At 39.2% G+C, this 25,378-nt stretch overlaps 1 protein-coding gene across 1 annotated transcript in view; it reads right to left on the bottom strand.

Moving 5' to 3' along the window:
• Positions 1-25,378, bottom strand: part of LOC126176371 (neuropeptide F receptor-like) — a 426,789-nt gene that overhangs the window by 33,171 nt on the left and 368,240 nt on the right. The window contains exon 2 of the mRNA XM_049923527.1: positions 22,594-22,730. The gene's annotated coding sequence lies outside the window, so the exon portion shown is untranslated. The remainder of the gene's footprint in view (positions 1-22,593; positions 22,731-25,378) is intronic.

Genomic DNA, 25,378 nt, shown 5'->3' with positions numbered 1-25,378 from the left:
TTTACATACATTACTGAGCTTCTCAGAATAAAATCAGGCACAAATTAGTTTAAAAAAGCAGTGAGACACACATAACATTACAGGATCACCAGAACACTGTTGTACTATGAGCCTAAGGAAACGTTGGTCAGATCTGTTTTGAAGCAACGTTGGCTAATCCATGAAGTGCAGAATAAGAAGAAGAAGAAATAAAAGGCTAACCCTATTTTAGAACTTGTGTCGAGTATATTAAAATTCTATCAAGACGCCCTGTTCCACGTTTCAGTTGAAAGTCTTGCACGTTATGTGTAGCATGTATTACGAAACAACGTGATGGTGGCAGCTGTCAACGTCAGCAGTACGGTCTCCCGCTACTGCGACGCGGGTTGCCGGAGTGTCAGGCGTGTGGTGGCGACGGCCGTCTCACCACTGCGCGGCAGCTGCGGCCGACGCCTCAGAACAGCACAACACAACACAGCACAGCACGGAGACCCACAGCAGAGCACAACATGCGACCCCGGCGCGGCGCGGCGTGGCGCGGCGCGGCGTCCAGGCCGGGCCTAATTTACTGCGCGTCGCGGCCGCCGGGCCACTTCATCAGCTGCTGTCAGCACGGCGCCGGCCGGGTCCTCTGCGAGCCTCTTACGCATGCCGCCCATTCTCGCACACTGGCCATTGGCGAGCCTTGCGCGTTGACACTCCAGCCCGCATTACACGTCGACAGCACGCATGCTACCTGGACTGTGAGATCTGTCATCCACTGTGCATACGCGCGCGTTCTCCCATCTACGCCTGCAGCTAATTCAAGAATGCCGCTCAGCGCAGGGAGGGACCTTCTGCCGCGCTCGTTGCTTAGTGAAATGAGTTCGAGTTGACGAACCGGGCAAATTTGACATTATTAAACTCCAGCATGCGAACTATCGTGAGAAATACATTTTTCGTCACTTATGTCTTGAACATATTTGATGGTATTATGACAGACCGTTTCGAGATGAGTCAAGTCATCGTCAGACCCAGCATATTATTAGGAAATCAGCAAGACCAGTCATCATCTAATCGTCGCATTCATGTTGTAGATGAAGATTTAATCACTGAACTCTTGAGAGTGTACACTAAGAATACCAGTATTATTCATTTGTCCTGTTGCAAGGTACTTCGAAAAAAAAAAAATTAAATATGGGTATCGCTTAGCCGAAAATGGTAGTTCTGTTCAAAATAACCTTGCGGACAAGACAAAAGAATAATTAATTATTTACGTCATATGGTCCATCTTCTTCGTTTGTTAGTGCCTTGGTCCGCATGTTGGGCAGGGTCGGCATGGTTAAGGTCGGATTTGGCGTCGTTAATCTTAAAGAATAGCCGGATGCCCTTCCTGCCGCCAAACTATACCCCACGGACGGAATGAGTGCACTTCAGCTATCTGCGTCTACTGTAACCCATGAAATAGTGTCAATACATTTCAAATATCTGCGAGTCGTGTAAATGAGGCGGGACATGGGGACCAGCACGGTATCCACCCAGAGGGATGTGAAAAACCTCCTGAAAGCCACATCTAGGCTGGCCAGCACACCGGCCCTCGTCGTTAATGCGCCGGGCGGATTCGATCCGGGACCAGCGCACCTACCAGAGTCCAGGAAGCAGGGCATTAGCAGTCTCGGCTAACCTAATGGGTATCATATGGTCCATTTCCTAACTGAAAATTAACGTAAAATTACATACATATACCACTATTGGACCTTTACGCCTAACATATACGTGGTTTCTAAGATTTCTTAAGTCAGTAGTGAATCAAATGGAATAGAACCAGTATCTTGTTATGAAAGTAACATGTCAACCCGCCATCTGGTCGTTACGTGCTGTAAGACTGCTGTCTGTGTCCGTAACAAAGATTTAGCCATTGAACACTTGAGAGTATACACTACGAGTACCATTTTTTATTCAGTTGTCCTGCATTCAAAGTATTCTGAAGAAAGGTTCTCAACATGGATTTCGCATAGCCGAAACAGACAGTTATGTTGAAAAACTCTTGCGATCAAGACAAAACTTATTCAAACATTTGGTCCCTTTCCAGACCGTTATTTTATGTAAACTTGTGCACATAAACCATTAGTGGACCTCTACGTTTAACATACACGTGATTTCTAGGGTTTTTTAAGTGATTAGTGAATCAAAGAGTGTGAAATAAACTAAATATATGAAACTTTCATCAACTTTCAAATATCGTCGGTAAAGAACTAAATTAATGGAACTGGGTTTTCAAGACTGCATATAATCTTATTTACAACTCGTACTTTATGTATCTCTGAGTTCTGAATTTTTAACAGTAATTGGTTCTGTTGTAGAGTCGTCTACTCACCATGTTATGGTTACGTTTAACACAATAAGACAAGCATATAGTTAGATGCTATGTGTTCGCCTTGAGCCAAAGTTAAATGTCGGCGCTACATTCCTGGATTTCATTCATCCAGTATTTGAAACTGACAGCACTTAGCGATTCCCAAATACTTTACATATAGTTCCAAACCTCTACTTGACATTTTGTAGCTGACACCCTCATCAGAATGATGAAAGGAAACGTTTATCGTTTATTCACGCGTTTTTGCTGTTCGTTCAGTAAAATTTCACAACCAGGCACGGCATTTCAATTTATTACTTCTTTACTACCGACTCCATTGGCAACGAAGCTTGCGGACAGTATCCACATGTACCAATGAACATATGTCCAGCTTCATATCATTATAGGAGACTTGGTTCAGAAGACATGACACAACTGAGTTTTACATGCTTGAAAAACTAGCTTCTGCCTAAAATGGCGAGCACTAAAATATCAGCATCAGGGATAACCTTTAATTTATTACTTCTTCACTACTAACTCTATTCACAATAGACTTTGCTGATAGTATCTGCTTATATCACGGAATGTACCCGCAAAATTATATTATTGTACAGCATAGCTCAGCAGGTAGGACGTCATAAACATTAAAATGAGTGAATAGCTAGCCTTAGCTTCAAATGGAACACAAATTACAAAGTCTGTTTTCATCCGTTGGTACATAACGAGTACATTTAGCGATTTAGAACAAACCTTAAGAATAATTTCAAACGTTTCCCAAACTTACATGCTGAACGTCAAATATTTAACACATTAACGCACTTCTAAATTAGTCAGACTTTTTAAGCTGTTTTATGTACGAGAGATCGATACTTTACGAAACAGGAAGTTTATTGGCATTATAGCAATTTTTCCATTATTCATTCGTGTTCTACACTCGAATAAGTCCACCTTTTTCCGTTCTACGCACCACACAGCGCAGTGTCTTCCTCATCATCAGTCATTCTTCTCTATGTTTGATTTGAAAGGCCAACTGTGTTCCCAACCTACCATCACGCTTTACAGTTTGAGAGCGTTCCTAACTGTTACAGCTTCACCTGACAGAGTGTTTCACTTGACAGTGTGTAGCAGTAACAACTCGGGTTTCGAAGATGTTCCCCCGTGTATAATGTTTGCCCCATGAATCAGTGACAGCTCAATATGACTACAGTTAATGAAATATGATACAGTACGCTTATTTTCGTAGATTAATGGAATGCGTAGAGAAGGCGTTTAAAATGATTTGAAAGAATCCAACTAACAACAACGATTTCAACGTTTCAAAATCAAGTTATAAGTGTAAACATGTCCCTTCTTGTAGAAAAGACCGGTGCGATGGAGATATGACTGCAGTTTGTGCGGTCAAATACCTAATGAAAAAAAGTATAAATCACAAAAATGCAAAAGCTCGAGTAATTCAAGGCTGTAATATGTTTCTTGAAGGATTTTTCAATTCAGAACTACCCTCTTTGGCTGAACTTCCTGTCCGCTAAAAGTGGGTTGTAGAATCGTTAATTCTACTGAAGGCAAATCAGTCGCAATAAGCTAAGCTCACACTGGTTACTGACGTTAACAACTGCTAAAAGTTCCGAACGCTCTACCGTGTCAATACCCGTCTCAACAACTCGCTTTAACAAATCGTCAGGACGTAGAACGACGTTAACTGCTCCACGAGGCGGCTGCGGGAGCAGTGCCTCCACGTGGCCCTATTGGAACTTGAAGCTCCACGCCAAGCAAGCTTTCCGGCTAACAAGACTCCGTTCCTAAAGTGCAGCTTGAAGTTATCCTCCTCACAACACATTAAAAGATAGGACTTCTCTAGCAGACAAGAGTAAGTAGTCCTTGAGCCATACGAGTACTTCGCTGCTAGGTACATGAGAGACGTTTCTAACAGACGGCTTTAGAGTTCCAGTTAGTTTACCGATGTGCGGATATGAAAGAGGTCCTCACTTGACTCACAGTCCACCTATTTAGAGCTTAGACATGGGCCCCGCATAATTTGATTTCTAAGCCAGTAACGTGTCGCCTGCTTTCATTTTCGGAATCACAGATAAGCGTTTATAAATCTGCAGGTTCTTCTTAAATTAGTAATAGACCGATCATGTTGATCCTGTAAAAAGATTTTAATTTGACCGTGATTATGCTTGATGGAAAGGTATGGGACTGTTTACTGATTTCATTCCTCAAAAGCTTGTTACTGAAAGGAAGTAATAGTAAAACAAATGAGATTCTATCCAAAATTCTATCAGCTATAAGTAAACTGCAGTTATGTAAAAAAGATCTCTCTGCATCCTAATTAAGAAAAGTTGTACTAAGTACCAGCACTGATCATAAAGGAAGTGAAATATCGGGACTGACCGTATTTGATGACGTAGTCTCTTTTTAAAGTAAGATAGAAGACAGTAGTACACTTCAGCAAGCAGTGTAAAAGTAGTTTGGCATGAGCAACACAGCAAGACTATGAAACACTTTTTCATTTTTCTTCATTTTTTGTACACACTGGCTTTCAATCATACTTCTTATCTGTATAATAAAGCAGCAATGTAATGATCATTACAAATAAAAGATTTACTTATGGTATAGCAATACTAACAGAAGCTTCCTGGGCAAAATTCAATGTAACTTATTTAGATGCCTCTAAATGACTGTTGCTATGTGCGGGCTACAATTTCACTCATCTATGTTAATGAGCACTACTTCCACATAACCGTGTCTGAAAATACCTGACCATTGAAACGTAAGCGTGGATTATAGCTTGTGCTGATTCTAGAATTAATAGAAGTGTTTGTCCAATAATTAATAGTGAAATTAAGTTTATTGCTATAGATGGCCCTATATTTTATAATAAAGTTAATGATAAGTGTCTGGCAATTATATTTGCTGCTAGTTGTACTGTTAATGTACCTAGTGGAATAACATTTCTAATTGTTTCAATTAGTATCATAAATGATATTAGTGCAGGTGGTGTACCTTGAGGTCAAGGTGTGTAAATACTGTAAATATATGATTAGTGTGATTAATTCATCCAAATAATGTAAATGTTAATCATATAGGTAAAGCGATTGCGAATGTTAATGCTAAGTGTCTTGTTCTAGTAAAAATATATAGGAACAGACCTATGAAATTATTGAATAATATTATAATAAAAATTGAAATAAATATGAATATTGTTCTGTTGAATGATTTTGGTACTAATACTCTTTTAAATTCGTTATACAACGTTAAATTTAGTTTGCTTCAGGTAATATTAACTCATGATGGTGTAAGTCAAAATAATGATGAAATTAGTAATAGTCCTAGGAATGTTCTAATTCAATTTAATGATAAATTAAAGATATAAGTAGATGGATCAAATGTTGAGAACAGGTTTTTAACGTTTTCAGGCTAGCTTTTATATCTCAATTTTTTTTCTGCTCTTTCAATAAGATTTGATTTAAAAGATAAAAAGTTTATTTGATCAAATAGAATTAAAGTGGCTGAAAATATAATAAATACAGAGAATCATATGAGAGGGGATATTTGAGGGATGTGGATTAAAATTCATCAGAAGTAGGCGTTAATTTACTATGATTTGGTTTAAGAGACCATTCAGTCATCTGATGTTTCAAGGTATACTAATTATTTAGTTATTTTAGATTGCCCCACTAATGTTATATTTTTTTACTAATTCCATTAGTCATCTGAGATAAACACTTGGTAAATAAATTTACTGAAGTTATTTCAACTACAAATGGTATAAATCTGTTGTTTGCTCCACAAATTTCTGAGCATTGACCAACCCTACACACTCAAGCAATAAACTGGCTGACGCACTTAAACTAGGCTATCACACTACCGTGACACTGGCAGTGAACATTAAAGCGAGTGAAACCCTCGGGCTTGACACTCCCAGAACTGATCTTTCCTCGAGGTATTGTAATCTCACAAGGGCAGTAGTGAGCAGCCTGGCGTTGCCCCAGGTTCTGTCAATGCCAACAGAATTACCCGTGCCGTCTGCACATCGGCTGCCGCCGCCATCTCTCGTCAGTCCAGTTTACACCAACAGCCACAACGGCACTGCCCGGAACCTCTCCTCTCCATCCTCTCACTCTCCTTAAATCTCTCTGGTCTCAGTCGAGCAGCAAAGATTGTAGCCATGGGTATATAAGTACCCAGGAAACCATCGATATGAAACGTCATGGCAGACTAAAACTGCGTGCCGGACCGAGACTTGATCACAGGACCTTTCTCTTTCGCGGGCAAGTGTCCTACCAACTGAGCTACCCAAGCACGACTCACTACCCTTCCTTAAAGCTTTACTTCCGCCAGTGCCTCGTCTCCTACCTTCCTTCTGGAACCACCGATATACCCGTTGCACAGCGCAGTATATACATGAAAATTTAAATACTGTTACTTCCAATCCTGCACAATAATTTATCCTTATGCTGGCCTTTTAGTCTAGTGGCCAGTAACTATTTCGAAGTGTCACAATTTTGCAAATAACTGTCCTGATATTTCAGGAATACTTGAAATCTTTTCTTGGCAATTATAATTTAATAATACATTAACTACGTTTTTATGAAAAGTACATTGCTTACATGAAAACTTAGGTTATCTTTACTATTATGCAGTTTACTATTCTCCAAAAGTTATTAGGGTTTATTAAGAAAGGTAACTGCTTTTCAGTTCGAAAACAGGATGCTCGGATTATTGCAGCACCTTGTATAGGTAAGTGACTAAGGCTAAACTACAGGTGACCAATAAAAGTTTTATAGAACACAAACGTATTATTGATTGATAAAGGACGTTACTGTTCCATGTAGTTATACAGTTCTCAATTGATTCTTTGAGATGAAGGTGGTGGTAGTATCTGACTCCTGTGTCACAAATATCCATGGATATTGCTCTATAACACGCTTTGAAAATTCAGTTCTTTGCGTCGTATTTTCGTATTTCAGAGCTACCGAGTGAATGCCATGAATAATAGCACAATTTCTTCCACGTCTAAGGTAATGTAAAATAATATTGCTGTTCTTCTTGTCTGGTTGAGCTCACAAGATGCCAGCACTTGGCGTGCTAGCCACCGTCTAACACTTGCCACAAAGGTGCCATGCAGCTCGACCACCAAACCCACATTTTCTATTCTCGACCAGCAAGTTTCGTTGCGGAGGTACTTCCCTACATGTTTTACCTTATCAAAAACCTACTTCCCCTATGCATCAGCCAGTATTACAAGTAAAGGTTTTTATTTTCATTCTTTGACAGAACATTATGTTCTAAAATTCAATCTGTAGAGTCCTTACATTGACATAATTAATGAATAAAACATTTAAGTAGATTTTACATAAAACAGGTTGGTGATACAGAAGTCACATTAAGTAAAAGCAGACAAGGCCGTTAGATACGACAAATATAGGTAATATCGATAATAGCGTTGCACGTTTTGTGGGAATTAGGAGCATGCGCGTCGCCGTCGTCGAAGAAGTCTGGACTCATTACATGGGCTGCCCTGAGCCGGCTGCGCTCTGCACGTTGCAGATGGTTACTACTATTTTCATTGGTATTATGCACAACGAGTTACCTTTCAGTCTCTCTGTCGTTTTCAAAGAAGAGTAGACAAATTGCACTTTATTCCGATTCGACCTTAAGATCACTAAATATTTACTCGAGCAGCTCTCCGGCAACTACTTGAGGAATAAAGAGGCACAAGAGGTACGTTCACAAGAGTTGTCGACATGGAAAAAGGCGCTCAGAAATATTACGTGTTTGAAGACGTTCGAAATTTGGAGAAAATTACGCATAAACTGAAAGAAAAGAAGGGTGATATACAACATGCAGAAGAACGAATGAGGAACAATAAGACTGGAAATCCAAGAACTCTACTCCTTACTTGCAAGACAGGGATGAGGGCTCTCGCCCCTTTAGTCTATACACCGAAGACGGAAATAAAAGAAAGGTTCAAGAGTGAGATTAAAATTCAGGCGGAAAAGATATCAGTTATATGATTCTTTGATAACGTTGCTACCCTCAATGAATGTGAAGAAGAATCGCAGGAGCTGTTGAATGGAATAAACTATCTAATGCGTACAGGCTATGGACTGAGGTTAAGCCGAAGAAAGACAAAAGTAATGAGAAGTAGCAGAAATGAGAACAGAAACTTAATATAAAAATTGATGATCAAGACAAAGACGAAGGAATTCTGGCACCTTGGAAGTAATAAATAACGGAAGAAGCAAGGTGGAAACTCAATGCAGACTAGCACAGTCCCCGTAAAGACATTCCTGGCCAAGAGAAGTCTATTAGTATCAAACATAGGCCTTAAAATTAAAAAGAAATTACAAAGAATGTACGTTTGTAGAACGTCACAGCATGGTAGGTCATCGTCTACTGTGGAAAAATCGGAACAGAAGTAAATTGGAGTATTTGAGGTATAGTGCTGATGAAAATGAGGTGGGCAGGTAAGGTAAGGAATGAGGAGGTTCTCCAAAGACTCGGCGAAGATAGGAACTCATGGAGAAACTGACAAGAATAAGGAAGACGACGATAGGATACGAATTACGACATTAAGGAATAAATGAAATGGTAATAAAGTGTTTAGATTGTATCTTAGTAACACGTGTCACGCATTGTGAACTTTCTGGTATTAGTTACATAAGTTGATATTAATGTGTATAATTGGAATGTCATTTTCTTAATTATAACTTACTTTAATACAAACTATTCCGTCAAAGTTGATGGTAATGTTTTCTACACCCCGAGAATTATTTTCATTCTGGCCTATCTTATTGCTCGCAATGTAATAATCATACCATCCCGCACATGTTGAGCTGTGTGATTTCCACATAAAGCTTTTTCTTAGCTGGTACAGTAAATTCGCCGCTATAAAAATCAGTGAGACAGAGGGTAGGTGAACAAAAAATTTTCGTTACGCTTAATATGAGAAGTGAAGCATGCAAATCGTCACAGTTGAGGGCCTTAACCTACAATTATTGATTTTCGATGCAGTTCAGAGCATGTACAACTTCATAGTTCAGGATTTCACACAAATGACAGTCAGGAGTTTCATTAATTTCTCATTGTAGTTCAGAGTTTTTAAAAATATAACCAAATTGTAATTTTATAACCCAGAATTCATAATTGATCCTAAAATGCGTATGGATTGTTCCACAGAACTTTCGGTTCAACTGGTGGATGTCGGTAAATTCCTGACACGATATCTCTACGCAGAGTCTTCTTCCCATCACCATATGTACATTGGCGAAAGTCCAGTGGACCCCACCCCCCGTCCCCACCTCCCTCCCATGTTTCTGATTCCACCGACGCATGTGTGGTACATTTGAATGTCTCTGTACAAGCGTTATGTGAAAACACGTGTTCTACTGTCAAGTCTGTGCGTTGCTTCAAGTACCCTCTGTTGTGGATGCTCGCCTTATCGACATTCATTCGATAAAACGGCGGAACGACGTCGGCTACGCAGAGCATGAGCTTTTTCAGTGACAGGATTCCTGACTAGATCCAACTGAAAACGACTGTCTCTGCTGATAAGGTCCTCAACAATCTCATTTCTACCGATTCACTTATTACAGTGTTCCAAACTTTGAAGTATTTGCCACAATTTCCGTTTCATCGTACGTTTCCAGTAAATGGCAAGTAGGGCCACTAGGTGTTCTTCACGGTTTAAATATCTTCTTTGTTCTGACAGTCATGCGTTGTAGCAGTCTCCGTACCTGATGACGAACATTCATTTCCAAATAACACTGTTTCGCCTATCGATATCTGAGACGAAAACAACTGGGTAAGTCAAGGTGTTGAGAACGCCAAGTGTTTACGCCGAATGACGGCAGCTAGTATCCTCTAAATGAAGATCTACACGAGTGGGCTTTCGTTATACCGGTTGTCCGAATGTGTCATCGCTGTTACGTTCCAGCCTATAAATGGCAAACAACATTCTTTCTCCACCTCCGCAGAAAATTTTAGGTTCAGTGAGCGAAGCTAGGACGTTGAAAGAAAAATATCACGTGCATGGGATATTGTAATGATTAATGTTCAAAGAAGTTACAGGGTATATTTTTCATTCAGTCTTCTTTGAGATAACTTTAAACGTAAACGTAGAAACTCTAAACCGTCAGCCAGCCGAAAAGTAAGGAATATACATATAGTATCAGTAACTGTCAGCTGCTTCCTTCCAGATGCATCCTAACGGAAACAGAAAGAGATAGTACAGCAATGATAGAAAATGACCGATCAAACAACAGGTCTAACATGAAAGCAATTTTGGAATTCTAGCAAGTGTGTGGTTAAAGAGGACACTGTGCTACTGTTTGGATGTTTCATTCAGACGTTATTTGACCACCATATGGCCCACACAGTTGCTCGAATTGACTGTCTCCTACAATATGTGATCCAAATCAAAGCAGACAAGGGTACGTCACATTTTACAATTTCAAATCATATGGCAATAAAATTAATTTTTTTAAAGAGTGAATCGCCATTTGACTGTGTATAGCTGTATTGCTGAACGTTTTTAATCTATTATTACATCATGTCTCTAAAGGCCGTCCCAAGCCTTAACAGATATGACATAATAATAGCCTAACGTGTTTTAGCATCGTACTTGATAATGGTATAAACGCCGAAATCTATATAGTACAGAAGATACAATGATACACTGTCAAATGGCGGCTAATTTTTTTTTTTAAATATTGCTTAACTGTGGCTCAATACCATCGAAAAAATTTTCAATAAATTTAGTGCAGGATCCATATTCGAGACGATGATAACACTAAAGTGTTCCCCTTTTTTGTTTTCGATGATCCTGTACAATAGATTACAGTCGCCATTTGACTGTGTATAGCTGTATTGCTGAACGTTTTTAATCTATTATTACATCATGTCTCTAAAGGCCGTCCCAAGCCTTAACAGATATGACATAATAATAGCCTAACGTGTTTTAGCATCGTACTTGATAATGGTATAAACGCCGAAATCTATATAGTACAGAAGATACAATGATACACTGTCAAATGGCGGCTAATTTTTTTTTTTAAATATTGCTTAACTGTGGCTCAATACCATCGAAAAAATTTTCAATAAATTTAGTGCAGGATCCATATTCGAGACGATGATAACACTAAAGTGTTCCCCTTTTTTGTTTTCGATGATCCTGTACAATAGATTACAGTCGCTGTAAGCGACAGACGGAATCTAATATTATTTTCAAAACGATAGCACTCTTTTCCTCAACTTCTTAATTAGAGAATAAATACGAATTTTGTTATCAAAATTAGGACCTCGCCATGGGATGATCGTAGTATACAGCACATGTTCTACCTTCTGAATTCGTTCGTCATCGAGTCCTGTAACAGCTAAAATTGCGACGCAGTTCAAGCAAGATCTTCTCAAATTTAAAAATGAAGCCTGTCATTATACTTTATTTCACGACTACTAATCTAGAATGATAAGACAGTGAAGAACAAAGATCGTATTGCACAAGCCGTTAAACAAGTCGTTGAAGCGTGAGATATTACTTGTTTTTGAAGGTCCAGCGTAGAAAGCCAGTAGAGATAAGAAATGATTTCTAGCGGTACTTTCAGGCGTTATCTCGTCCGTTTCCACAACTTTCTCTCTTAGAGTTTTGTGTAGTGAGAAGAAAGTGACTTTCCGTTACTGGGAAGGCCGTGCTTTGAGTACTCTCTACTTTAGTTTTATCGTAAAAAAGTATAGCTTTAGATCGTTTTCTCTGAATGTTGCCAAAAATGGACGTGAGGCCGTAGGCTGCAACCTCTGCTAGAAAGGCGTTTAAGGTTACGTGTTGTACTTACTAGATATCGTTTCATTTCCCTTATGTAGTGATTTTTGATTTTGACGCTATTCCTCTGGTAAACACAACAAAAATATAAGTTATAACTGACGACTGTTGTACATGTGGCTAATCCGTACTAAGCACGAATGAGCCAGCGATAATATTCTCATAACGAAGTTTGAGTTTCTCCAATGAAAAGTGAAATGACAATAAAATTAAAAACAAACCTTTTTCATAGCGATGATGTAATTTTGATGATATACACACATGGTGACCTGCTTATTCCCTTGAATTATATGTTTGCCGTTTCGACGTTACTGATGATTTATTTTTAAACATAATTCTTACAACCACCTCATGAAATACTGATCGAAGTCTTTCTAAAATTTCCTTTATCACCGATATATGACAATAAACGCTATTTAATTTTCTTTCCAAATATGTTTTTTTTTTTTTAGATTTGAGAGGAAATGCAAGATAGTGTTAATACTGAAAAACCGGATGCTTGATATTATGGTCTAGAAAGATATAAATAACTATTGTACGATGAAAGAGGGCTTCTACAAAAACATTATTTGGTAAGAACAGTCCTGAAGTCAGAAGCAAACGTGAGAAAAAAAATTTTATCCTCCTACAACTACGAGGGCGAGTCAAATGAAAACCTTAAATATTTTTTTAAATATTATTTATCGTGCAGAAATGGTACAAAGCTGTATCACGTTTCAACATAATCTCCTCCACGCTCAATGAAAGTCCTCCAGCGCTTAAAAAGTGCATAAATTCCTTCAGAAAAATATTATTTTCGTAGTCTGCACAACCACTCATGCACTGTGTGGCGTACCTTTACATCAGAACAGAACTTCTTTCCTCCCATTGCGTCTTTGAGTGGTCCAAACATATGGAAAAGAACTTGGTGCTAGGTCTGGTGAGTATTGTGGGTGAGTAAGACATTCAAAATGCAAGTATGTGATTGTTGCAACTGTTGTACGGGCTGTGTGGGGCTTTGCATTGTCATGTTGCAAAAGGCCACCTGCTGACAGCAATCTACGTCGCTTTGATTTGATTGCAGCCGCAGATGATTTTTTAGAAGATCTGTGTATGATGCACTGGTGACAGTGGTCCATTTAGGCATTTAATGTTCCAAAATGACGCCGTTTTCGTCCCAAAAGAGAGTCAGCATAACCTTCCCTGCTGATGGTTCTGTTCGAAACTTCTTTGGTTTTGGTGATGAGGAATGACGCCATTCCTTGCTCGCTCTCTTCGTTTCAGGTTGGTGGAAATGAACCCAGGTTTCGTCCCCAGTAACGATTCTTGCAAGGAAGCCATCACCTTCTCGTTCAAAGCGCTGAAGAAGTTCTTTATAAGCATCAACACGTCATTCTCTCATTTCAGGAGTCAGCTGCCGTGGCACCCCCCTTGCAGACACTTTGTGAAACTGGAGCACATCATGCACAATGTGGTGTGCTGACCAATGAATAATCTGTAAACATGCTGCAATGTCATTCTGTGTCTCGGCGGTTTTCCTTCGTTATGGCTTCAACGGCTGCATTGCTCTGTGGAGTCACAACTCGTTGTGCCTGACCTGGACGAGGACCACCTTCCACTGAAGTCACACCATTTGCTAATATCCTACTCCATTCGTAGACTTTCTGCTGTGACAAACATGCATCACCGTATTGAACCCTTCATTCGTCGATGAATTTCAATAGGTTTCACACCTCCACTACGCAAAAACCGAATAACAGAACGCTGTTCTTCCCTGGTGCACGTCGCAAGTGGGGCGGCCATCTTTATACTGATACTGCGACGGTATATTTGCATCTGCCCTATGCTTCCACCTACAAGCCATTCTGAGCCTGTTTGCAGCACGCTTACCAACTTATAGGATAACGGCGAGAAATTTCGATTTGTTATTACAAATTTAAGGTTTTCATTGGACTCGCCCTCGTATAACTGAGATATTCAATGAGAATTAAACAACCTTGCGAAGTACACAAGGAGGCACAACAATTGCCATGTAGAGGTCTAATGTTAGTATATCATATACTTCATGAACAGAAATTGATATTCTAGTATACACATTCATTTTCACAGTTTATTACTACTTGATACCCAGAATTACGTATCAATAGTCTTGCAATTGATTGTTTCAAAATCATTCACTCTGCCACTATATCTAGTGCACATGATACCATTGTTGAGAAAGTAAAATTAACCTCTGCTGATGTTTGAGAATGTAGCATCCCATATTTCTTTCACAGATGAACCAGAACCTCTGGTTGTGTGGTGGGGCACCATCTTGTTGAAAGTAAACTCTTACGTCTCCACACAAGTCTCAATTGGCAGATAAAATGGATGTCTGAAGCTTCTGAAGGTACACCTCACCGGTCACTGTGCCGTCAAAGAAGAATGGCCCAATCAAGCCCCGGTAAGACAACCCACACCACATATTTACTCCTGGCAAATTCACGGCTTTCTCTATATGAACGTTCGGATTTTCGGCTGCCCAGTAGATGAAATTTGGTTATTTACTGTACCATTGAGTTTGAACTGTACCTCATCAGACTACACAATCATCTCTGCTAACTTTTCATCGTTGCATACCATGTTAGTAAACCACTCGCAGTGGTCGTCCTCGTTCATTGCGTTTAGCAATCGTGGGATATAGCACTTCCACTTTTCTGTCTGTCGCTGAACACTTGAGCGACTCACTCCAGTTTCACGGGCACACTGTCTCACAGACTTTGTGGTGAGCGAGTGAATTGTTGTAACACACTACAGGAGTTAGCTGGACTTGTTACTGTTACAGGTCGTCCAGATCGTTGTTTGTGTACATCTTTAACACAGCCTTCGACTTCAAATTTGTCTCGAATGTGACGAATCGTTAAACGTGTCGGTGGCTCTGTTTGATACTCATTTCGCCATTGCCGTTGAACCTCATTAATATTTTCGTACTTAAAATAGCACTTCAAAACTGACTTCCTGTCATCGAATGTAAGCTTAGCGCCAGCCATATTTACTCGAGTAACTAGGTGCAACTAAGAACAAAACACTGACTATCTGGCGACTGTCATCTGACAAAACAAAACAACGCAATACAACGCTTGTGTGGCGATTTCCGGAACTACCAACTATTACACTATCAAAGATGAGACAACTCCGTCAGTTAGTTTGACAGTTATGGACCCCTCTGTATTATTCGGTAAGAGATTAAAGTTCTTCAATACATCGCAGAATACAATGATTAGAAAACTGACAGTATTGCTTCTTTATGCAGAAAATTACAGAGGTCTTTCAAGAATTTCCTTCCGCCTAATGATAGTAGCAGCTATAAATTTACTAAAATGACTTACTCATCAATCACATGCTATGAAATTAATAAGTTTTTGACAACTCAAATTTAAATCTAGTCTTCATAACTAGCAATTCATTGCACAACAAGCCTAGGCATAACGCTGGGAATTACATAAACTCTGGTGTACATAAAATTAGTTTGGATACCTGTGATAAAATGTACGTTGGACAAACAGGTGGTAATTTTCAAATCATATTCTCTGAAGGTACAACAGGAATGGCCAGCAGTAAATCTGTTTTTGACCTACATATCACACGCAATAACCATTCCATAGAGTCTATTTCCAATAACCTAAAAATTGTTCACAATGACCCAAACGCATAGTTTTAACGCATTACAAGAATTAGAAATTTACGATCATCGTAAAGAAAGCATTGTCTTTGCTTAACGAACACTTGGATATTAGACAGATTTTACTTTGTTTGATCTCTATGACGATTTGTTCTGAAACTACTTCCTCTTCTGTTTTTATTATTTTTAATCTCTCACTTATTGAGACTAACTGTGTACTGTTTTTGTCTGTTGTCAGTACTTACTTACTGATGCTGTATAACTATATAACTATTCAAATGACACCTACTTTGCTCCATATCCAACATTTTAGTGACAGAATACTTTGCCTGTCAAAACACGTCTACATTCTTTACGTCATAAGTAAAGTAGTGGGAAAGTCTTATAAGATGAGCATCCACAGCTGAAGAACATATTTATAGAATAAAATTCGCCTCAGTTTCCAGTAACTTTTTTAACTTATTCCACCATTCGAAGATTAAAGCTTCATCCTCAGGTGCCACCAAATAATTCTTGCGTTATTCACGTCCGTGTCGTGCTGTCCAGTCGAACGCTATGGTTCCTGGCGTCTGTTTGACGTGGGTAACATCCACTATGCGTGACTGGCCCGACCGCCATGCATTTATGTTCACATAATTATTTGGTGGCACTTGTATATCAAGGTTTATGTTTCGAAACCGCTCTTGAAGCAAATTAAGAAAATTACTGGCAACTAAAACTGATTTTTGCTCCGTAATCAGATAGTAACTATTTTCATGATGAATCCATGCTATACCTAACATTGTGTTCATTATGATTGTTGGCATTTGAAAGATAAAGTGAGTTGGTGATATTATATTTCTTATAAAATTACGTATCTGGTCCAGCCAACGTTTCAGTGACTAGCCAGTGCTTCTATATTCCGTGACTGGTGACAGGAAACGCCTCAGTGTATCCACCGTTCACGCCAGCTGGCCATTTTCTTTTTTTTTTTTTTTGGCTTTTTCAGTTTGTGGTGTACACGTTTCCTGCAAGTCCCTAAATTTTATATCGAAGTGTATTTTCATTGCTGTAATGACTTGAGTTCCTGTTGTATCTAATGAACCTACTATTTTTACAGTATGTAAATATATATTCACGCACATATTGCGCTAAATCAAGAAATAACAGGTCAGTACTTATAGTATAATCGGAACCAATCAAGTAACCATGGTTACCAGTGACGTCCCTTTCGACGACCTCTTATAGACGAACGTTACACACAAGCCCCATAGAGGATATCATATGTCTTAAATTCAGGCTCTTTCTATTGTACGTAGCGTGCCTATTGTCTCTGTTGCATGTTATAATATTACGGTGCATATGCTGTTTTGAATGTAAGTTGTAATAATAATGAAATACTTTTGAACCTGTGACATGTATCGGAACACGTCAACCTTTATGCTGTAACAATGGTTACTGGCGGTGGCTTGTCAGAGCTTCCGCTGTGGTTGTGATTGCTGTTCTTATCCTTCCATGCGTTTGTTTGACGCAGGTACCTTGTGCCCAAATTCACTGTCAAGGGCACGTTGTTTTTGTAGTTCCTTTGTGTATTTAGGAGCTTTGGCGCTGTTTCTATTGCACTAAATGTTTTTCTGTATGTAATTAAAATTATGTTTTGAGTAAAAAATTGGAATCCATACTTAACTACGTTTAACTTGGAATCGGAACATATTGATCCTCATACCGTTACTACGGTTACTATTAGCGTTCTTTTTTAAGCTATCTTACATGTACACATGTTATGTGCAAGTCCCATAGAAGCCACTATGTGCCTAATTTTAATGTCAATTATTTGTCGTTTTATTGTCCTTTTGTAATTGATTTATGCTTTTCAGCGTCATTGGTACTATTTCCATTTATTAAATTTACGCGTTTCCTTTTCTTATATAATTAAGATTATTTCCGAGTAAAAAATTGTAAGTCACACATCTGTACCTTTGACTTGAAATCGGAGTACGTCTATCTTCATACCGTGGCCATGGTTACTGGTGGCGTCCTTTTAAACTCTCTTTCATCTAAATATGTTACATGCAAGTCCGCGTAGAGGGGACTTTGTGTCTAATTCTAATGTCAGTAGTTTATTGCTGTATTGTTCTTTGGCACTTCCTTTATATTCTTTTAGAACACTGGTACTGTTCCTGACGTATCTAATGTACTTATCACCTCTTCTGCGTAAAATTATGATTACGTTACGAGTCGAAATTTGCAAGCCACCCTTCGTATCTTTGACCTGAGATATCATTTTCATAGCTTTACAATGGTTATTTGTGATGTTTTTGTGAACCCTGTATGCCCTATATATACATTCCACAAGTCCCAACATAGGGCCCCTTGAGTCTCGTCGAATGTTAACGGTTTCTTTCTTTATAATGCCTCTTTAACATATTCTTTTAATGTATTGAACTATGAATGTATGAACTGTTCAGAGCCCAAAGAAGTCTACAAGTAAATTGACCCAGCAGGTCCATGTACGTATAATGGTTGCCAGCGGATATTGAAAAGTCTTAATTTGCTGCCACATCGTGTGATGGGTTTGTAGCAATTACCGGAGGATGACAGTCAGAAACATATAGATTACTTCATATGGCTTTTGAATAACATCATGGATGGTTTGTTAGCCCTTTCCATTACAACATGAGTGTTGAATTATGGTTTCAACTTTCCGCTCATGTGAACTAGAAGAACACGAGGTACCAGGCAGTGGAGAGCCCTAACACTTTGTGTCGGCAACCATGAGAGAAACGGCGTCTGTTGCGGTGTTAAAGGAACGGGCATCAATGAACCGATATTTTTTGACACTACCCTTAATACGGTTGAATATGTGCAAATTTTTGATACGTTTTGTGCTGAACTCAGTGAATATGAAAGACAATACCGCTTCTTCCAGCAAGGTGGGACAATATGCCACGTGTATGACGTATTTCTGTAACGAGTCCACGATGTCCAATAAGCAACGAACTACCAGCAAACATTTATGGCCACCATGTTCGCCGGACCTAAGAAATGTGACTTTTTCCACTAAGGAAACTTGAAGAGCATGGTCTGTGAAAGAAATCCACACACAGAGTAGGGGAATTGAAAGACAAAACATCACCATTTAAGTTGCCTCCATCGATATCCGAAATTTATGGCGGGTGTATCTGAATATGCCTAGGCGTGCACAGCTGTGTATAGATGTTGCTGGATGTCACTTTCATCATCTTATACAACTGTATTTTTCACTGTATGTAAATGGTAAGTCCATTTCACCTCTTCGATTCTGTAATTACACTTCATTTCCTTTATACTCACATTAGCTACTTAAATCTGCTCCAACCTGTACATGAGTGTTAGTTACATCATAGCTGGAGAAAACTATTCTTCTTAAACCAGAAAATATAGATTTCTGAATTAGGGTTAGTTTCAACAAGCAATGTTATTCCACAGATCTTAAGACGAAGAACCAGCATATCAAACAGACTTCATCCTTCCGCAGGTTTGAGAATCAAGAGATCTGCCTGCTCAGACGGCTAACAGGCCTGAACACATTGCGCATCTGGATGTCGGGTGGCATACCCAGTCCGACGACCGCTATAGGCTACGGTCACCGTAGGCTAACCACACGTTACAGTGTGCACAGAACCGCTCATAAATAATACATTTTATAAAAACAGTATCACACTGTATGTTCACAGTGGTTACATTCACTGATGACCACGATGACTTCCCAGAAGTCACTATCGGTGACCTTCCCGACGCATACTTGAAGAACGGTATCAAAGGCCTTCTACAGCAGGTAGTATTTCACAAGAGCGATGTTTCCTAAATCCGTGCTAAGTGTTAAGAGAACGTTTTTTTCATTTTTTTTCGAGAAAATTCCTACTGCCCCAACACGTCATGTGTTCCAAATTCGCCGTCAATGATACGAGTCTCTAATTCTGCGGATTATTCCTATTTCCTTTCTTGAATATTAGTGTGACCTGTGCTACTTACCAGCCTTTAAATACGGATTTTTATTGGTTAAAAACAGTCTTGGTTTCAATATTATTTTATTTTATTTTTCAACTACGCGTTTCGCCTCATTTAGGCATCTCCAGGTTGATCTTCATTTGGTATTTCTTACAAGGGAACCTCCCCATCGCACCCCCATCAGATTTAGTTATAAGTTAGAACAGTGGATAGGCCTTGAAAAACTGAACACAGATCAATCGAGAAAACAGAAGAAGTTGCGTGGAACTATGAAAAAAATAAGCAAAATATTCAAACTGAGTAGTCCATGCCAAGATAGGCAACATCAAGGATAGTGTGAACTCAGGAGAGCCGTGGTCCCGTGGTTAGCGTGAGCAGCTGCGGAATGAAAGGTCCTTGGTTGAAGTCCTCTCTCTAGCGAAAACTTTAATTTTTTATTTGCCGGTGTACACACGGAAAAATTTGAAAACGTTAAAAACATATGTTTTGACAGAGCACAGGGAAAACTGTGCGACTGTGAAACTGTTGCATTCATTTGCGGCAGTTTATGTCACAAACTCTTATGTTTTCGTCACTTTTGTGAGAGTGATTATCACATCCAAAAGAAAACCTAAATCGGGCAAGGTAGAAGAATCTTTTTACCCATTCGCCAAGTGTACAAGTTAGGTGGGTCGACAACATATTCCTGTCATGTGACGCACATGCCGCCACCAGTGTCGTATAGAATATATCAGATGTGTTTTCCTGTGGAGGAATCGGTTGACCTATGACCTTGCGATTAAATGTTTTCGGTTCCCATTGGAGAGGCACGTCCTTTCGTCTACTAATCGCACGGTTTTGCGGGGCGGTCGCAAAACACAGACACTAAACTTATTACAGTGAACAGAGACGTTAATGAACGAACGGACAGATCATAACTTCGCGAAAATAAAGATAACTTTTCACTCGAGGGAAGACTTGAACCAAGGACCTCTCGTTCCGCAGCTGCTCACGCTAACCACGGTAACACGGCTCTTCTGAGTTCACAATCTCCTTGATGTTGCCTATCTTGCGCTTGGACTACTCAGTTTGAATATTTTGCTTATTTATTTTCATAGTTCCACACAACTTCTTCCTGTTTTCTCGATTGATCTGTGTTCAGTTTTTCAAGGCCTATCCACTGTGCCAACTTATAACTAAATCTGAAGGGGGGTGCGATGGGGAGGTTCCCTTGTTAGAACAATCCTTTAGACAGTGTAGCCAAAGGGCATCGTTGAATACATCAGGCCAACATCGTATTCGTTAAACTCAGTAAAAACGAAGGCGATGTTGGCCTGATGCATTCGACGATGCTCTTTGGCCACACTGTCTAAAGGATTGTTCTAAGAAATACCAAATTAAGATCAACCTGGAGATGCCTAAATAAGGCGAAACGCGTAGCTGAAAAATAAAAAAAAAATTGCAAGCAAGACTCTTTTTAACCAATACTATTAAGCACTGTTTTGCTGTATGCCACATATGAATAGGAAGAATTTCTATAAGGATCTTTCCTCGATTGAAGGTTGTGTATGATTGCTGGGTACGGAGCCATTTAATCCAGTCTAACTGGTATTCAGTCTAGACCAGAAGACTAGCCTTTAGTTAGTGATTTTAGTTAGTGGTTTCTAGTTAGTGATTGCCCCTGGTGCACTTCACATTCGACCAAATTATCTCTGAATATTCTGCCAGATTTCCAGACAGAGTTTAGTTGTGGAAACGATTACCAGCATCTCGCATTGATATACGTCCTAAATATCGAGCTTCGGCAAAACTTTGCCTGTCTTTGGGATTTTGCGTTCTATCTAATTAGGGGATCCAACACGACCCATTCAAGCCCACAGAAAGCCAGATTTTGTTTATATTGTTTTTGCATGAAGACAGCCGCCTTCTGAGAATTTCTCCACAGAAGATACGAATGGAGCGCTGTCTTATCCCCGAAAAATTCTCTCAAGAGAGTGCGATGTTCTTGTCTCCATTTAGTAATGCTGCAGGTCATTGAGAAGCACAACGGCTATAGTTTGCTCTTGTTTACAGCCGATCGTTTTACCTACATAGGAAGGCCACGTTGGCTAACTATACAAATGTAGATTAATCAGTCATTCAGACTTTTGTCCCTGCTTGCACTGAAAATGCTGCTGTATCTCTTCATGAACCGTATTTTAGTCTGGCCTCTTCATATATACACTTCCCATAACGCTGCACATTTTACACTAAGACTGTCTGTATCGTCGAGACTTTGCCTGAGGCTGTGAAATTCGATGCCTGCAGTGAGGATACTGTACTTCTTAAGCGTTGAGCAAGCAAGAAGCGAAGATTTAGAGAAAATACACGTGAATTTATTTTAACTTCACGACTGTGACAAATTGACTCAAATTTTGCAATTTATCCCACAGATATCAACCTGCATACTAAAAACAAGTGGTGAAAACAGAAAATGAATCATAAAAGCTTGAAGTGTTGTCTGATATTAATAGGAGCCTTTGTGAGTCAGATTTCCTGTATTTCTTTAAATTAGTATCTAGGCAACATGGTTACAAATATGTACTCATACATCCAAAACTGCGTTTTAGTCATGATATGAATCCTTTGTAGACTAAACCTTTCTCTGAAGATGTGTGAAATATTATTCGATAATCGGTTTGTTCACGAGTAAAATAACTCCTAATCAGTTACTGGGCTAAATAAAATTATCGATTTTAATGTGTTTTCTTAAATTTTCATTTTATAAACCACAGCAAGCTTAACTTCCAAACGAGTTTAAATAATGAAACTTGTTATACAAGCTGAGAACTTATGTCAAAAAAGACAATTATTCTGTGTGTTACTTACAGTTCGTCGTCTGCTCTTATTGGGTTGTTATGTAGATGACTTCACAGGAACTGGATGACGATAATACCAAGGGCGGTTCCGCTGTTACATGAGTTTCGTCTTGATTCCTTAGAGTGAACTCTCGACCTCGGTGATGTCTGAAATCAGAGAAATGGTAATTAGAATATTTTTTCTGTTCCTAATCGCACGAAATCTTGTACATATAAATCTATATTTCTAACAAGAATCTTTTACTCTTGAGGAAGTAAGCGATTTGATTGCGTCAAGTTTCTGCGATACCTGATACACGACCAAGGTGACATATCGTGTAGAGCATTGTCTTATTCGCCTATACACTGAACAAGTGAACATTAGGTGACATTATTTCCATCTTTGCCTGAAGTAATTAAGCTGTGTGCTCTAAGTACAATTTGTTTCCTTTCCTCTGTATACGGAACTCATTTTTTATTCCAACTGATTACTTAAAGTTGTTCATCTCTTACGAATATTAATATGTACGGCTCCGCGCGTGTACAAATTTATAAAATAAGGCGTACACACATAGCTGATGAAATTAAATATATATAAAGCATTAAGTGTGAAGGAAACCAAAAGAACGAACAACTTGCCTCATACGGTGTCATGGATAAATTAAAAGTAACTTACATTGTGATTCGAAGTGATATTTTTTACATACTTGACCATTATTACAACCACTTTTAGTATGAAAATAATGGCTGGAAAAGTGTTTGCAAAGGATGCTCTATGTCATGATACAGTTTATTACTGACCAAATAATATCTCTTTATGTTTTCTAAAATTATAGCACATCCTTGGAGACATAGTTTTTTTTTCCTTACCTTCAGGCATTTCTACGTGCTATGGGTACAAATTAACAATTTTCATTTATTTGTTCTGTGAAGATTTGCTTCTTGTCTTATGATGGGTCAACGGGAAGCACCCTCCAGACTCTGGTAAGTGAGTTTGTGAGGATCAACATATGTGACCCAAATGGTCGTACCTTTTGATTGCACTGACTTGGAAGCTTAATGCTTTTACTCCACGAAGTGAATGTCCTCTTCAGCATTTGAAATACATTTTGCCGCACGGAGTGGCCGCGTGGTTTCAGGCGCCATGTCACGGACTGCGTGGCTCCTCCCACCGGAGGCCGAATCCTCCCTCCCGCATGGGTGTGTATGTTGTTCTTAACTTAAGTTAGTTTAAGTAGTGTGTAAGTCTAGGGACCGATGACCTCAGCAATTTGGTCCCTTACGAAATCACACACACTCAAACTTTAACATGGTAGCTCTACCGGTTCCTGAGAAAAGGGATCTTAACAGGACAGACAGACAGACAGTAGTTATCCTATGATGGTTCCATTTTCACCGACTGAGGGACAGAACCATCAACGTGAACTAATACTCTGAATTATGCGCTTTAGGTTTGAATTTCCCTTAGGATTTCATTTCTTTTAGGACACAGTGAGGTCCGAAATCCAAATCTGTTTGCATGTCGTACCAGAAGTGGTCGCTTAGCACGCAGATATCATAAGCTTCTAAACAAAGATCAGGATTAGTTGAACAATAGGTCTTCATCAAACTACATAGTGAGACCAAGACTTATCAGTTACTGTGTTTCACTATCATAAATTGACACTGCAAGTAAAATATGAAAGCGCATGTGCTGGGGCAGTGATCCACATTCCGAAATTCTTCTATGTAATTAAATGATAACTTCACATGTAGCAGCCATAATTTTACCGTTCTCTCTACATCATCCAGACGAATGGCAACTGTAATAAGAATTAAAAACAAGTGCCGGAAATTGATTGGCACCTCTCGTGATATTAATTACATAGATGTAACTGCGTAACGAAAACAATTAGCAAATAAGTTCTCAGTAAATAAGACTGACTGCTTCGAAATGTCATACTATTACCCACTGGTAGCGAAGGGTACTATTGTGAATATGTTCTTATTTCAAGAATTCTTCCCAGTATTGGTTTCACACATCCTGTGATGAAATTCATTATATTCGTAGGAAAACGGTAGTTGCTATTGCACAAGGAATAATCCATAGCTCCTCAGTATTTATTTAGTAGGGATTGACAGCAGTGAAGTAAAGTTAGCAGTTCCTGTGTATGGTATTCAGCGGCTTTGTAACTATCAACTTCCGCTCTATATTTGCTGACCTCGACTCCAATAGCCCGATGATCACTTCTTCCACTTCTTGGTAAGCATACTGTAGTTTCTGTAGAATGGTGTTAGCTCTTCTGTTAATAAAATAATGTCCAATGGAAAAATTATATTTTCTTTTCGTTTGCAAATTGATCCAGATATGAAGCTTCCTGGCAGATTAAAACTGTGTACCCGACCGAGATTCGAACTCGGGACGTTTGCCTTTCGCGGGCAAGTGCTCTACCAACTTTTTTTTTTTAACCGCTGCAGGAGCAGGACGACAGGTAGGGCAGGGGTCGACACCCGAAGGCTGGCCATCCCGCCGCCTCGCCCAAGCAACGTGTTCGAGTTCGAGGATCGAAGGATCAGGAAGAGGATGTAATGGGTTTGTCGATGTTGTTTTATTTATTTATTTCTTTAATTTTTATAACGTTTTTTATTTTATTTTATTTTATTTTTAAATTTGTTTTTCATTTTGTATTGTCTTTATAGATTTATTTTTGTTTCATTACAAAGAAAGATCCTACAACTGCCGTTTCCGAGCGTCCGAGTCGTCTTCTCGTCTGTAGGGAGGGTTTCCCCCCTATTCCGCCCGTAGAGGATCAATATGCTCCAGGATTCTTCTTCAT

Source organism: Schistocerca cancellata, chromosome 3, assembly GCF_023864275.1.
Source record: "Schistocerca cancellata isolate TAMUIC-IGC-003103 chromosome 3, iqSchCanc2.1, whole genome shotgun sequence".
NCBI lineage: Eukaryota > Metazoa > Arthropoda > Insecta > Orthoptera > Acrididae > Schistocerca > Schistocerca cancellata.
The sequence above is the reverse complement of the archived record's forward strand: the minus strand, read 5'-3'. Positions and strand labels throughout refer to the sequence as shown.